At 43.6% G+C, this 17,375-nt stretch overlaps 1 protein-coding gene across 1 annotated transcript in view; it reads left to right on the top strand.

Moving 5' to 3' along the window:
• The window catches only part of LOC122926287 (beta,beta-carotene 9',10'-oxygenase-like), a 135,519-nt gene that overhangs the window by 32,063 nt on the left and 86,081 nt on the right, over positions 1–17,375 (top strand). The gene's annotated exons all lie outside the window — the stretch shown is intronic.

Raw genomic sequence — 17,375 nt, 5'->3', positions numbered from 1 at the left:
CTGATTGGAGTGATCACAGTTAAGTAAAACCCTTGCTTCTCAGATACACGTAAGGGCGAGTTCACATCTGTGTTGGAAATTCTGTTCAGGGCCCTTCTGGCAGATTCCATTAAGAAGAACGGATAAAAAAGTCTTGCAGGCAGGACTTTTATGTCAGGTACAAAAACAGGATTCTGAACGGCAACTGAACAGTCAATTGTTTCTTTTCAGCTCTGTGTGGGTCTGTTATGTGGCCTATCTGGCTCTTTCGTTATTTCCATTGTTCTACTCCTCTAATGGAGCAGAAACACGGAAAGTGTTGCAGTGATGTGAATACAGGTTCCTTTTTCACTTTTCCTTTTCTGCACTTGGTCATGCACATACCAAAACTGCTCTGTCAGAGACTTGCTGGGCAGCGCTGCCAACTAGTGGCTAGGCTGGATATTTCTAGCAGTAACATTCTTAAACAATGTGTCCCATTATTGACCTAAGGCATTGATGGCAAACCATTTATAGGCAGTGCCCAAACTGCAACCCAAATCCCACTTATTTTTTACAAAGTGCCAACAAAGCAATTTAACCTGAATACTACCGTCCAATCTAGTATATCTTCCATGTACTTTATCATGTAGCTATAATATCCTTCCTACATTCAATGCGCTGCCTGTGCTGTTCATGGAGTTCCCTGTGCTGATGAATGGCAGGGAAAGTCTAAGGCATATTGTTACACCTTAGACTTTTTCCAGGGAACAGTTCCCCACAGAGAGGACTCTGAGTGCTGCCTCTAGCACCCGTGCCATAGGTTTACCACCACTGACCTAAGGCCTTATTGACAGTCTTTGATTGATGGAAACCAGGTTCAGGTCTAAACACAGAACAGGTGCAGATCTTTCCCTTAAACCATATCTCTGTGGAGGCTCCACTCCTGGTTTGGGCTTGCAATCACTGATGGAAATCATTGACCAAAACACTGACTTGTGAATAAAGCCTAACAACCAGACTAAGGGGGTCATTTACTAACCAGAAATACATCTATATTAGGCAGATTTCTGGCGCAGATTTCGGTGCAAAGATTATTTGCACCGCAATCTGCGACTTTTCCCCACTCACGGCAGGCTTTTATGCATGTTTTATGCGTAGAAAATGGTCTAAATCTACGCCAGCAAGGGAGCTGGCACAGATGTTTAAGAGGCGGTGGATCCAACAAAGTTATGTAACGTCGGCGGATCACTGCCAGCTCAGTGTCTTAGTAAGACTGGCTTCGAAAACCCAGTCATAATAAGTGTGCTTCTCTGCCTGCTGCAGCCAAATGTCTTTGATGTTTACTGGCAGCATGTGCATGTTGCACATGACATATAAAATGATGAGCCACATACTATGGCACGCAGTATAATGTAGCTCCAAGACTCAATTTCCCTGGGGTACATTCATATCCAGCAGACTCAACCTGCAATGGCACCATCTACCTTTGCTCTATTCCCTCTTAGAATGCACAAATTTTTACTCAATCACTTATGTGATATGGCTAACACAGGAAAAGCAGCTAAGACGCCTAACTCACCACAAACTGGATTGTCACCCCAGTTATTGGCTAGTAAGCATGGGACATTCGTACATCCTCTCCATCCAGAATCCAAGTCCTGCACAACTAATTCAATCTGAGTTGGATGCTATCCACAAGTTACCTACTCCCATCACGTGTTGTATTCTCAGTGGAAAGGTCCATGACAGTGGTGCAAGAGGTCTCCAGACTGCTCATGTTATTACTGGATAAACAGAATGCTATCAGGGTGCTGTGCTGGAAATAATGATATATAGAAACTTAAGGTTTTGGGGGGCGGGAACGCTGTCTCTCAGTTTAAATGAGAAAAAAAGATTTAAGTTTTGCAGCAGCTGTATTATTAGGCACTGTGCCGCAGCCCCTCACTCCCTCAAACTGCTTTCCCTGATAAAAGTTCTACACAATTATTTATTTCCCTAAACTGTTCCTGTTACACTAGAAGAGATGCCTGCTTGTGATTCTGTATACTGTCTAACATCGTTTTCTGTCATACATCATTCATCCTCATTAACAGCTCAACACAGAATGACGTTCTACACAGGCATTTCCCTCCCTGCTGCCCCACTTTTTGGCTGATCCAGGCTGTCCTACAGCCTATGAGCCACAAGAACTCCCCCCTACTTCCTCCCAGGGTCGTGTGAGCATCCTTCTTCTTACTCCTTCATGGTTTTGCCCGCCAACATGTGCAGTAAAATGGCACTGCGCGCCTTTTTACTGGATTTGTACGACGTGAGCAAAAAAGCTTTAAATTCTTTCAGCAGACAAATTTATGTGAATTTTGTAACAAACCCGGTTCATTAATTGATTTGATCATCCATATACTGTATATATCTCTAAGATGTACACTAGAGATGAGCGAATTTCATATTTTGAAATTCGTTCACGCGTCGTTTGGTGGTAAAAGGTGAATTGCGTTATGGATTCCGTTACCACGGACCATAATGCAATTACATGACGGAATGCAAAACGGAATGCCTTTAGATGCATTCGGGTATTCATTCCGTCATAAATAGAAGTCTATGGGCTGCAAAACGGATCCGTCCGGTTTCCGTTATGCAGGGAGATCGGTTTTGCAGCCCATAGACTTCAATTTTGACGGAATGAATAACGAAATGCCTCTAAAAGGTATTCAGTTATGCATTCAGTCATAGAATTGCGTTGTGGTCCATGGTAAAGGAATCCATAACGCAATTTACCTTTTACCACCAAACGAAGTTTGAACGAATTTCATAGGCGGAAATTCACTCATCTCTAATGTACATCTCCATTGTGCATTCCCACAAGCAGACATCGAACATTATCTTTGGTTCTGTGAGATCATTTAGCCTTTCTGGACCAGGATCTGCAACTTTAGTAAAACGCACTTTAGCAAATCTGTACTCTTCAACGTACTTTGGGGTCTGTTTGGCTAGGTGGATCCTAAACAATATCCTTGCAATCCAGGGACCAGGCAGTTACTCCACATGATCGCTCTCGCAGCATGTAAGACAATTCTTCAAACATAGATAGACCCACAGGTCCCCGCCAAAGGAACTATGTCTACAAAAACTCAAATTTCTATTTAAGATAGACTGGATTCAGGAGACCACTCAGACAGAGTTAAAGGGAGCTCCAAAGTGCTGCTACCATTAAAAAAAACATTTTATTTCAAACAAAAAATATTTTTAAAATATAGGCATTGATGGTACTGGATTGCTAGACAGAGGGAGAGAGCTGCAGCTGCTATGCCTGTGGTGGGCTTACCAACTGTGCAAAATCCAGAGTTGCGCCTGCATTTACACAACAGTATCCGATAAGAGTTCACATTACTTGGTGTGTGGTTGTTTGGTAATGGAGGGTTCCACTTGGGGCGCCTTTGCTTCTTTTCCAGATTCAACCTGATCTAGATCTCCATAACTATTGGTTGTTCAATGTGGGTTCAGTTACATTTTGTTTGTTACTGTATTTCATTGTTTCTCGGAAAACTTTACATACCATAAAAAAGAAGTCTTAAACAAGACCCTGAATGTTGTTAAATAAAAATAATGCTATACTTAACACGGAGTATATAGATTTGCTGCAGTGGTTACATCCCATATACCTGCACATCACTGATTCAGTCTGTAAACGAGCAGTGGCAGGACTGGATAGGTGGTACAGAGAATGGCACTGATGAAAAAGGTAAGTATAGCATCTTTTTGTATAGCATCATTAGGGGACTTGTTCAAGATTTTTAATTATCTTGGATAACCCCTTTAAGAAGTTTTTTTAAGTGTAGTATAGCTATATAACTATTTTGACTGTCCACACTACATAATAATAGATATAAGGTGACCCCCTACCCCCATCTAAACTATACCTTGAAGGGGTTATCCAATCCTATAAAATGTCCCCCCATATGTCGGGCCCCCCACACTGAATATATGCAATGCTAGGGAGGCTCGTCCCTGTTACCGCCTGCCATTGGCTGCTCCCCCCCCCCCCCCCCCCGACACAGGATGTTTTCATCCGCGCACGGGGAGAAGCAGCAGCAGCGGGATGCAGGGACCAGGAGTGGCGCATGGAGCGGGGACCCAGGTAAGTATATTCAGTGTGGGGGACCTGGCATATTGGGGGGGGGCTTTTTATAGGATTGGATAACCCATTTAAAAAGGTTCGCTAACCATTTAAAAACTTTTTAAAAGCCCTGAATCCATTTTTCCAATGCCAGCAGTACAGTGGAATTCGTACACCAGTATAGCTCTGACATGTCTGTGATGTACCAGTGTACAAACTACAAAGCGCGATAGACTTCAGGTGCCTATTTGTTTTTAAAGGAGTAAAATCCATAAATGCAGAATACTAGAAAATGTATTTCAGGGCATTTAGAACATGTTTAAATAAACTTGACTCATGGGTCCCCTCTCCACCCTTTCCCCCTCCTTCCAATAGTTGTTTTGTAATTATCTTTAGGTAATGAGACAGGGTTGCCAGGTGATCAATGTCCCTAGATGCTGGCCAGGTCTCTCACGTCTTCATGTCTCTGCTCCATTGTTTAGCCATAGTGCATTCTCATTTAACTCCTCCATATACGACCCATTTTGATGTTGTGTACAGGCTCATCAAATATTTGTTCCCATTTCACAGACAGATATTTTGTTACTTAGTTTTTTGTTTGATGTTGTAACTAAATATATGAAGGAAATTATAAAGAAAAACAGAGAGAAAAAAAAAGAACAAGAAACCCAGACTGCTTGTGCAAAACATGTGAAATCAAAAACTGCTACCAGCCTTCCAAAACTAGTATGAAACTACAGCTACCCCTCGGTATACACCAGAGCGCACTGCAAGGCAAACTAGTAGCAGACCTTCCAGAATGAACAGAGACTCCATACAAAGAGGTGTTAGTAAGCAGGGTCAAAACCCAGGAGAGAGACATGATGAATGCAGTACACAAGAGGCTAATCCAGAGACAAGCTAAGGTCGGTTACCAGTAGTTAAAAGCAGGAACAGCATCCAAAGGCATTATTCAAAAACAGGCCAGAAGTTAGATTATCAGAAAAGACTGTAGTGACAGTGAGAGCCCTGAATACAAACACAATCACTGGCAAGTTACCCAAGAAATTGCCGTCTTAATTCCCCCACTTAGGCCTAGAATTGGGCACAGAATCAGTAGCCTGATTGATTCATCTGCCAGTCACACTGGCAGGTACACTTGCCGGAACTAGTTAGGTCAGCATGCTAACCCTTTCAGCACCATCCTGCATGGTGATTTGGCAGTGAGAGCTCCTGACACATTGTGTGACATTTGATAAATTTGTCACAATCAAATCAAACTGAATTACAATTGACCTAAAAAAAAAACCACCATGATAGATTTCTCCCAATATCCTTGAATACGTGTAAACTTACCTTTCTTCTCTCAAAGGAGTAATCCAACAAATTCATTTCTTTTTTTTTTTACATATTTGGAGTACTTTCTTCACTTCCTGTGGGTGGGCAGTAGCTGATAGAGCACCTACATCTTCTAGGATGCATCGTAATTTCCTCTCGCCTACCCTTTCCTCCCGTGCACATAAAACTGTCCCTGGCATACAGCCTCATAGATACATACAGTATTTAATGCCACAACAATTTCCTTCTTCTAGAGAGAGAAGTAGCCATATATTTTTTATAAATTTAGAAGTAGAGATGAATGAAAGGTGTCTGAACCGCTTCACAATGAGATCAAGCCAGTACTGAGGGGACAGAAAAGATGTTGGGAAGTTACTACTAATCAAGTAAGGCTACTTTCACACTCGCGTTTTGGGCAGATCCGTCGTGGATCTGCAAAAATGGATCCGGTACAATAATACAACTGCATGCATCCGTCATGAACGGATCCGTTTGTATTATCTGTAACATAGCCAAGACGGATCCGTCATGAACTCTATTGAAAGTCAATAGGAGACGGATCAGTTTTCTATTGTGCCAGATTGTGTCAGGGATCCGTTTGGATCAGACTGTACCTCCATTTTTGGTGCATTTTCTGTGCCTAGAGCTTCTGGTGCTTGCACCAGTGTACTTGACCTCAGTGGGTCAGCTGCCAACTACACTGGGACTATCCCAAGACGTAGCTTTCTGGTTGCTCCTCTACAGTGAAGTCCAGATTCCTGTACAAGGGGTAAAGTATGAATACTAGGGGAGCGCTGAAATAAACCCCTTAGGGTTTAGCCCAAAGCCAAGTCATTGGGTCCACACTCACTGATCCGTAACACAGTGTTTCCGATTTTTCCATCTGGATTGAATGCATTTTTCATGCACATAAAGAAAAACTGAAGAATACAAATCTACATCTCCTAGCAACCATCAGTGAAAAATGCATTGCATCCATATGCCTTAAGTTTTTCATGCAAGCCCCATCCACTTCTCTGGAGTCAAAACTATGAAAAATGCACAAAAATTATGTGCGTTTTCCTGAACGCAAAGATGATGCATAAAAAACAACGCTCATGTACACAGACCCATTGAAATGAATGACTCAGGATTCAGTCCGGATTCTACAGTGTGTGTTCACTACACACATTGCATTGTCTGAAATTAGCCTAAAACCTATCAGATCCAGGGAAAAGATCCCCCTGTACATCTAATAGCTCGCTCTACTAGATTCATGTTGGTTTTCTTGGGCTGAGAAGGCCTGCGCACCTATTGATCAGAAATGCAGAACAGTCACTTGAACGAGTCTTTATATATTCTCGAAACACTACCGTTTGGATTTTCATCACAGCAATGATCTGTTATTTGGAATAAGTGTCCTTCACAAAGTTGTCCTGCCCTAATCTATTTATTTAGCATTCTCCTGTGCTGGTGCTGTCAGGGAGGTGCCGAGGAAACATTAGGATTTTGTTTATTGGTTTGTGTAATAAAACTGAACTTTGGGATGTACAAGGCCCACTTTGACCTGTATTTAAAGACTGTTCTTTCTTCCCTGTCTTGTTTCCTGATAATACTTTTTTCTCCTCTACTACATGCTCTTCCTGCTTCTCTTCAGGCTGTTTTGATGGTTTTGTTTTTTTTGGCAGCCGCTTTTGATTATGCATTCTCCTGTGCTGGTTTTGTCCTGGAAGTGTAAAGAAAACATTTGAATTTTTTTTATTGGTCCAAATAAAAAAATGTAACTTTGGCCCACATTGACTTGCCTTTGAAGACTGTTCTATGTTTTCGGTGATCTTTCCTGCTATTTTCTTTTTCCCTATACTACGTGCTCTTCCTGCTTCTCTTCCAGCTGTTTTAAACTTTTTCTTTCTTTTTTTTGGCAGCCACTCTTGATTATGCATTCTGCTGTGCTGGTTCTGTCTTGGACGTATAGAGAGAAAATTAGGATTATTTTTATTGGTCCATCTAATAAAATTGAACTTTGGGATGCACAAGGCCCACTTTGACTTACCTTCAAAGACTGTTCTTTCTTCCCTGTCTTGTTTCCTGACACATACTTTTTCTCCTCCACTATGTGCCCTTTCTGCATCTTTTGCTGCCATTTTGAATGTTTCATCCTTTTGGCAGCTGCTCTTCATTTTTCATTAGCTTTTCTTTATTTAACAGTCCATTCCTTATCTTTACTTGAAACGTCCACTTGTTCACTTAGATTCTGCATATATCCAATCACAAGCAAGTGATTTAGCTTGTCCAGCTAATACAGTTTCTCTTTGTTGTGTAATGGACCCAATATAACTTGACTTAACACCCATGTCTGTCACCATGTTGCATCACTGTTACCAATTTGTCAACTGTCATGAGATAGCTGACTGCAAACAGTTCTCTCTACATTTCTCTTTGTCTACATTAACCACTATATCACTTTACAATCTTTCAATGGGGGTAAGTTTTGTAGAAGACGTTTGTAGCATCTGTCCATTTTCAAGGATGTTTGGCATTCAATCTTTTGCTAATATTGTATCCCTCTTTTTCAAGACATTGTTTTTTCCACTTTTTTTTCTCTCCTCCGCTACCTGCTCTTCCCGCTACTCTTCCAGATTTTTTTCCTCTTTTTGGAAGCCACTTCAGACTTTGCATTTGCCTTTCTTGATTTAACAGTCTATTCTTCATCTTTACTTGAAACATTCCAACATAAGAAAAAGGCTACCAATTTGGTAACATAGCTGCGTGTTTCTTAGAAATCTACCACTCCAGTATAGAATCACACACACAGTACATCCTTAGTAAATATAATCAAGACTTTATTAGTATATAATATACAATAAATTTAGCACTTGCACTTTATATTAGTTGCGGTGGTCAGACGTACACCATTGAGCGTATTGATTTATATAACTGGGGATAACTGAGTCCACTTATGGTATGATATGGTGGTATTACAGCCCCAGTGTGCTTCTGGTTTGTTTTTGTATGCCGCTATTGATCTTAATATTAGATTTTTTTTATTGTATATTATGTACTAATAAAGTCTTGATTATATTTACTCTGTGTGATTCTACATTGGAGTGGTAGTTTACTTGAAACATATATCAAATCATATGCAAGTGATTTTGCTTGTCCAGGTAATGCAGCTGCTCTTTGCCACGTAACGGCCCCATTTATAACGTAACTTACCACCCATGTCTGTCACTGTGTTGCATTACTGTTACCAACTTATAACCTGACTGCAAACAGTTCCTTCTACATTTCTCTTCATGTCTACTAATTCATGATTTTGTGCTCTTTCACTGGAGGCAAGTTTTGTGGAAGAAATTTCTAGCTTCTGTCCTGTTTCAAGGTTTGGCATGCAATCTTTTTCTGATATTTTTTTTCTTCTTTTTAAAGACTATTCTTTCTTCCCAGTCTTCTTTCCTGCTAAATTTTGTTTTCTTTTTTTCTCCTCCACTATGTGCTCTTGCTGCTTTTTTCTCTTTTTTGCAGCCGCCCTTGATTTTGCATTAGTATTTTCATTGGTAAATTATATATTTACTATCTCGCCAAAATAAGCCCCAATCAGTAATATCAATAGTTTGCTGGGGTTATTGCACTTTCTTTATGTGATTCAACATGGTGTTTTCTGTCTGATTAGAAACATTTTCTTCTTCAGTTTCAACTTGAAAACAACATTGTGATGAACACTTTCCTTTACATTTAATATCTTGATAATGGATAAAAAAAAAAAAAAAAGATTCCTCAATGGTTGATACAGACGTAGCAGAATTAACAGTCAGTCATAACGTGTTAATTAGATGTGATAACTCACCAAGTGTGACTGTTAATCGTTAATTTCTAACGATAATTTGTTTTCCCTTAGTCCTAACATCACACACAGATGGGGTTAACTGCCCCTGTGGACTGGTAGGACCGGCGGAATTTTAATGAGCCCAAGAACCAATAAACGATCTTCAGCTCCCTGAAAGGGAGGAGATCACCCCCCAGCCCACCGTGTTTTTAACAAGCATAATGTATTTAGGGTGGGATATTTGTGTGCTGCTGTTAGGACTAAGGGAAAACAAATTATCGTTAGAAATTAACGATTCCCTTACGTCCTCAACAGCAGCACAGATGGGGAGATAGCAAGAAGAATCCCCTAGGGAGGGTCCTCATGCCTGGCAGAACTAAGAACAGTCTGCCCAAAAGCCGAAAACTCTGCCATCCTAGCATCTATCCTATAATGGGAGATGAAGGTTGACTCAGAGCTCCAGGAGGCCGCCTTACAGATCAACTCTAAGGGGAGGAGTCTTCTCTCCGCAACCGAGGTGGAGACCGCCCTAGTAGAATGGGCCCTCACAAACTCGGGAGGATCTAAGGATTGGGAGACGAAAGCTTCCATAATGGCCTCCTTGATCCAGCGACTAATGGTGGCTTTAGACGCTTTACGGCCTTTAGACTTACCGGCAAACAGGATAAGAAGATTCTCATCTATCCTGAACTCACTAGATCTATCCACATAGATCTGGAGGCATCTTGAAATATCCAGCGGGTCTCTAGCTGGAGTATCAGAGGAGGAGGCTGTAAACAAAACTGGTAAAGATATTACCTGATTGATGTTCTGGAAAGTAGGCACCTTAGGCCTGAAGTAAGGTAAAAACTTCAGGAGTACTCTATCCTGTAGAAAAATAATGTACGGGTGATTTGCGGAGAAAGCCTGCAATTCAGAAACTCTTTTGGCTGAAGCTATAGCCAGAAGAAAGACCATCTTTAAAGTCAGAAATTTAAAATTTACCTCCTCCAAGGGCTCGAAGGGGGGAGATGCTAGCCCCCTGAGCACTACTGAAAGATCCCACTGGGGGATAGGTTTCAGTATAGTAGGCTTTAGTCTTTCAGCTCCCTTCAGGAAGCGTTTGATGAGTGGGTCCCGAGAATGTGGCCTGTTGAGATAGGCCGAGATGGCATAAACCTGTACCTTCAAGGTAGCTGGAGATAGGCCTCTATCTAATCCATCCTGAAGAAATTGAAGTATCGCAGGAAGGGGCGGATCTGCAGACGCCACCTGTCTGGAATCACACCATGCCTCGAAGATTCTCATGATCCTGGAGTAGGCCTTCTTTGTAGACTCTGCTCGGGAATGCGACAAAGTTCTCAGGACCGACTCGGAAAGCCCTTCTATATTGGGAAGGGACTGATCAACCTCCAGGCTGTCAGGTTGAACCTGTGCAGATCTGGGCAGAGGTGAGTGTCCCACGACACCAGGGTCTGCTCCGGGGGGAGTCTCCAGTATTGTCCCCGACTCATCTGAATGAGCTGGGTAAACCAGGATCTTCTGGGCCAAAACGGTATGATGGCTATTACCGAGGCCTGATCCTGACGGATTTTCATCAATACCCTCGGTATCATGGAAAAGGGAGGGAAGATGTAAGCCAGCCTGAACCTCCACGGTATTGACAGAGCATCTATCGCCAGGGGGTTGTCTTCCCTGTAGAGGGAACAGAACCTCATCACCTTGGCGTTGAACCTGGTTGCCATGAGATCCATTTCTGGCATACCCCATCTGTGAACTAGCTGCCTGAAGATCTCCGGATGCAGAGACCACTCCATGGTCGGTAATCCTCGACTTAAGCGGTCCGCTATCATATTGAGGGAGCCTCGAATATGAACGGCAGATAGATGGGAAAGGTTCAGCTCTGCCCACCGAAGAACTACCCCGATCTCTGACAGAAAGGGCAATGATCTTGTGCCTCCCTGTTTGTTTATATAGAGGACTGCAGTCATATTGTCTGACTGGACTTTCACTGCTTTGCCCCGGATCTGAGGCGCAAAGTGAAGGAGGGCTAGCCGGATAGCTCGCATCTCGCGAAGATTGGAGGAAAGATGCCGCTCCAGAGGAGACCAAGATCCCTGAATTGGGGATCCGTCCAGGTGAGCGCCCCAGCCTACAAGGGACGCGTCTGTAGTCAATATGACTTCCCTGGTTGGGTCATAGACTTCCCTGCTGGTAGCTGAAACCACCATCTGAGGGAATTTCGGGTTTGACCGGACAGGGAGCACAGGGAATCTAGCCCCGCAGGGCTGCCGTTCCATAGGTGTAAGACCTCCGACTGAAGAGGACGGAGGTGCCATAACGCCCAAGGGACCACATCCGCAGCCGCTGACATGAGCCCCAGCATTTTCATGAGAGTCCGGATAGAGACTCGAAGAGGGACATAAAGGACCTTTGCCAGGTCCTGAATCCATGCTCTCCTTTCTGGAGTCAACCGGAGGGACATCTCCACAGAGTCGACCACGAATCCTAAGTAATGGATTGAAGTCGATGGGCTCACATTCGACTTCTGCCAGTTGATAATCCAGCCTAGGCAGAAGAGAAAGGAGACTGCGACCTGAAGATGGTGGGTAAGGATCGGAACTGAAGAGGCTATGAAAAGCCAATCGTCCAGATAAGGAATAATAGTCAGTCCTTGGAGTCTCAAAGCTGCCACCACCGAAACCACCACCTTGGTGAAGATGAGGGGGGCAGAAGAGATTCCGAAGGGAAGCACGGCGAACTGAAAGTGCCTGCAAACCCCTGAGATCTGGACCGCGATCCTGAGGAGTTTCCGGGAAGCGGAATGGATCGGAATGTGAAGGTACGCATCCTTGAGGTCCAGAGTAGCCATGACGTCCCCAGGATTGAGGATATGGCTGACTGACCTTATGGTTTCCATGCGAAACCTTGTTTTCCTTATAAATCGATTGAGGAATCTCAAATCGATGATCATCCGGAGATCTCCTGTCTTCTTGGGAACCAGGAACACTGGTGAATAAATCCCTAGGCCCCTCTCCCCTGCCGGTACCTCCTCCAGGGCTCCCTTGGAAATATAGTCCTGAATGTAAGATTCTAGGACCACCTGTTTGGCAGACCCGAAGCTTCGTGTGGCGATGAATCTCTCTGGGGGGAGAGAGATAAGATCTACCCGGTACCCGGCGGAAACTATGTCCTGGACCCAGGGGTCTGCAATCAACCGGCTCCAAGAGTCTTTGAAGTGGGTAAGACGGCCCCCCACGGGAATCTGGGGGAGGGGTACGGGAAAATCTAGAGGAGACACTGCAGGGGCAGCAGGGCTTATCCAAGAGCCTCGAGGAGGCCCATAGTTAGGAGGGTTTTGCCTCCCTGGTGGGTTTGCGGGGGCGTCTCGGATATTTACGAGACGGCCCCCCCAATCTCTGCGCCTAGACTGCTGCCCAGAACGACCCCCGCCCTTCTTTTCCCGTCTGGGGCGTCCCCGAAAGGGCTGCTGAGGGAGGCTCTTCCCTTTTTTATCGGAGAGCCCCTCCATTATTTTGTCCAATTCGGACCCGAATAACCTATCTGGTTCGAAGGGGAGCCCACAAAGGTTAAACTTGGATGCGTTATCCGCGATCCACGGTTTCAGCCAGAGTGGTCTGCGGGCAGCTGAAACTAGGGCCATAGTTTTGGCGGCCAGCTTTAGCTGCATCTGTGAGGAATCAACTAAAAAGTCCATAGCCAGGTTGGCTGACTTGAAGGCTGCCAGGATGTCGTCTCTTGATACGCTCTGGTTCACATCCGTCTGGATTTGATTAAGCCTAGAGCGTAGATAGGTGGCTACCTCAGTGGCCGCAATGGAAGTAGATGCGGAGGCAGCGGCCGCCGCGTAACCCCTCCTAAGGGTGCACTCTGCCCTCCGGTCTAGAGGGTCCTGCAGGCTAGACCCGTCGTCTGCAGGGACTAGAGTGCGCCGGGACAACTTGGCTATAGCCATGTCCACCTTGGGAACGGAACCCCACGATTCCACCAAGGGTTTAGCCATCGGGTACATGAGTCTGAATTTTCTGGTAAGCACTGGACCCTTCTCAGGCTTTTTCCACTCTGTGCGCATCACAGAGAGGAGGGTCTCATCCGCTCTAAAGACACGCTGTGTCCGACCGGCGGGATCGGAGGACTCCCCCATGTCAACATCCTGGTCCCCCGACCTAATGGACTTGAGTAACTTCTGCGTCTTTTCTGGAGGAAAAAAGCAAGAAGTAGATTCTTCTTCCTCAGAAGAAGAAGACCCCACTGAACAGGGGGTAGGTCTTTCGACCGGTGCGACCACCTCCATGGGAGTCTGAGAGGGACCTGGTAGCCTCTCATTAAGTAGCTGAACTACTCCCTTGATGGAATCATCCACGTATGTCTTGGTCCATTGGAACATCTCCTGCATCGTGGGTTCCGTGGATGCCGTGCGACAACTCTCACATCTGGAGTAAGGACAGCTGTCAACTAGGGGTGTGTTACATTCGTAACATGCCAAATGCTTCCTCTTGGCCCCAGCCTTCCGCTGATCCTCCTTAGGGGAAGCCATAGTCTGTAATGGAAGAAACAAAACAGGTCATAACACCTACAACATCAGGAGGTGGAGAAAACCAGACCTTAAGGGGGCCCACCAGCACTAGAAGAAATAGAGCTGAAAGAAGAGGAAGTACAAAACCCAAGCAAAGCAATACTGCAGGAATATCACAAAGCACAGGAGAGCTCTGGAGCTAACTTGTGAAAGCAACGCAACCAGAGCACTGACTGATGGGCTCTGGGCGCTTAAAAGGAGGAAACCCCGCCCAATGGGCGGGTTCCTGAAACGAGATCAGCACCACTCCCTTTTTTTTTTTTTGTATATGTGCTGCCAAAGCAAGCACTCAGAAAAACCAGAGCCTATACTGGCTCTACCTAAACGAAAAATTGTCTCCCCAGACTAATCCTAAGTCCGGGATATCATTCTAGGGAGCCAGTTTAAAGAAAGGTGAGTTTTATACATCACTGCATCGCTTCGGAAAACCGGAAGTGACGTAGCGCACCTAGGGCACGTCACTTCCGGAAAAATGGCGGCGCCCATAGCGCCGCACACATGCGGTAACGGAGGAACGGAGCACCGTCTACAGATGATGAAAGAAGAGGGGAGGGGACGCCCCCCTCCCCAACGGTACCCCAGACCGAAATCGCCATGATCAGGCCTAAAATAAAGGCACTGAGATCCATAGAAAGCGAGCTAAGCTTTAAGGAGGGAAAAAAGAACCCCTTAGCAATCTTCAGCTCCCAGAGAGGGAGCGACACGCCAGTCCACCTGTCCAGAGGACAGAAAAAAACACGGTGGGCTGGGGGGTGATCTCCTCCCTTTCAGGGAGCTGAAGATAGTTTATTGGTTCTTGGGCTCATTAAAATTCCGCCTGTCCTACCAGTCCACAGGGGCAGTTAACCCCATCTGTGCTGCTGTTGAGGACGTAAGGGAACTCTGTTATATATGTACCTTTTATGATTATCTGAAAAGATGATCACACAATTGCATACATTCTTGGGCCTCTCCTTCAGACATCTTTTAATACAGCATCTAAAGAGTACTTAAACACCAAAGTACCTAGAAATAGTGCAGAAACCAAACTTGTCATTTTACTTCATTCTTCACTGCCTCCAAGAGAACCTCAGCCTTAGAAAACAACTTCAGATATCTTTCCTGACTGCTGCTAACTGCCTCTGGAGAACTAAAATTGTCTCCACAATGACACAGTCCTCATAAAGTCCATCCATATCAATGCCTTTCAGAAACCTTGGACTCCTTCAGAAAATTCTCCAAATGGCATTGGACTTATAGGACTCAGTTTAGATATTTGGCTATGAAAGCTTTTTGCAGAGAACTCATATCTGTGATTTAAGTATTTATTTGCCCTTTCTTAAAAAAACTAAATCAGCTTCACATTTTCTAGCTAGATCTGGAACAAGCTGTTTCAGCCTGCTGTTCACAGCAAATCCAAAAAAGTGACCCTAAATATTCTCTCAAGTTTGCCATTCAGATCTGTCATTATCTTGTACACTGGGGTGACGCAGTAGGATTTGGCCTCCAGTGCTTCAGAGCATGGATGAGGAACAGAAAATAGGCATCTCTGCAGAACCTTAGGACATTCCTCCTCATCTAAACTCTGGAAATAACTTGTAAAGGGTTTCCCTTTCAGAAGAATTTGTTCTATAGATGGAAGTAGTGACAGCCACTTTGTCACACCATGGTGCAAAAGATTACATTCATCAATTCAAGAAATTCACAGAATTCCTTCAGCTGTGCTGTCCAACTAGCTGAGATGCTGAAATGACTATACAGCTTGAGCAGAACATTTTCAACATGCTCTGTATACTATCATTACTCTTGTTTTATTGTTATGACATTTTCCATTGTAATAAGTATTCATAATTTTCTGAATTTAAGAAATGTACCTTGCAAAAACCTTTAATAAACAAATAATTTACTCAAAATCCAATTTTCTGCATACTTAAATGCATTGTGGATTATGTGAGCAATACAGTTTGATGCAACAATGCCCTTATGAGACTGTTTCAGTTTTTGAAACACCTTTGTGATTTCCATAGTTCACACTGGCATTGTCTGCTGTGTAAGAAGACTTTTTGTTTGCAACTATTATAGTGCTGACTGCAGTGAGCTGCAGAGTCTAATGAATCCATCACGATATGTTTTGGACTTGTTAGTGTTGGTACTAGGCAGTGGCGGTTGTGGTCCAGAACAGGATGCTCAGCAAGGGATGACTAATCCAGAGAAAAAAATAAATGGCAAAAAATCCAAGGATCTAAGGGGACTAGGAAAACATGGCTGCTTTTTCCCAGACGATATATCATAAAAGCAGCCCAGCAATCCATAAGTTTGTTCTATTTTTCAAAGTAATCACCAATTTATTACTCATGACTAGTGTTGATTGCGAAAATTCTAATCGCGAATAGTCTAGATTTTTTGAGAATTCGCGAAGATGTAGAATATAGTGATATATATTTGTAATCGCAAATATTCTAGATTTTTTTTTCATCAGTAACCTCCCTTCTTGTTTGTGGGCCAATGAGAAGGCTGCAATGTCTTTGTCTGAGCTTAGCAACATCCCTAGCAACCAATAGGATAGCTGCCTACCCCTTACTATATAAGAACCCCCCCAGCAGCCATTTTCTGCAGTGTTTTGCAGATCTGAGAGAGACACCAGTGTCATTGCTGTGCTCTGTGCTTTCATCTGGATCCTATTCCTTATCCAATTACATTAGTTAGTTAGCTCATATATATAATACAGATAGTTAGTGGGAGATAGTCAGTGTAGGTTAGATAGTGATATAGTGTAGCTGACAGGTTCTGCTGTCCATACATACCTGCTACAGACATAGTGCTGTGATGTCACAACAATACTTAGTGCACCAATCAGTAATATCTACTCAGACCTGATAAAATGTGAAGTTGCACGTATTGCGCCGAAGTTGCATCATTAGTGCCGATTTGAGCAATCACGAAAATAATAATGAGAACACAAATTCTAGAATGTGAGAATTTATTGCGAATATTATGTGAAAAATATCGCGAAAACAAATATTGGCTATGCCGCTCATCACTACTCACGACCACGAGGTACTTTAAAGTGCTTTCAATTCTTAATTCAGTCCTCAGACTTCAATCCATAATTAATAGTATAGCATTTAGAAAACATTGACTTTTCCTTACTTCCCTTACTCAAGCGTAATTATGGGAGGTAACATGCATATAAAAACATTATATCTTAATATGTCATTCATGAATATTCATTACATATAAACCCAACATGATTGAAAAAGAAAACAGCAATTAAAAACATTAAAACCTTCATACCTTCGGATGATAGAAATACTTTAAAGTTGTACATTTCACTCTGTCCCTTTGGTGTGATTTTAGTGTCCATTTTCGTAATCCAATATGTTTCTTGCTGTAAGGGGGCTCATTCACGTCGCGGCCTGCTATTGGCTGCTCCCCCCATACCCAAATGTTTTGATCCGAGCGACGGGGAGATACAGCAGCGGAGGCCGTGAAGGGATCTGGAGCGACGTGGGTGCCGGGGAGCCTGGGAATTGGGGGGATATTTTATAATTTGTATAACCCCTTTAATATCAGTGTGTTTGTATGGGCGTGTTTAGTGTATTGTATTGATTATTTCTTTACTCTAG

Source organism: Bufo gargarizans, chromosome 2 (genome assembly GCF_014858855.1).
Source record: "Bufo gargarizans isolate SCDJY-AF-19 chromosome 2, ASM1485885v1, whole genome shotgun sequence".
Classification (NCBI taxonomy): Eukaryota; Metazoa; Chordata; class Amphibia; order Anura; family Bufonidae; genus Bufo; species Bufo gargarizans.
The sequence above is the reverse complement of the archived record's forward strand: the minus strand, read 5'-3'. Positions and strand labels throughout refer to the sequence as shown.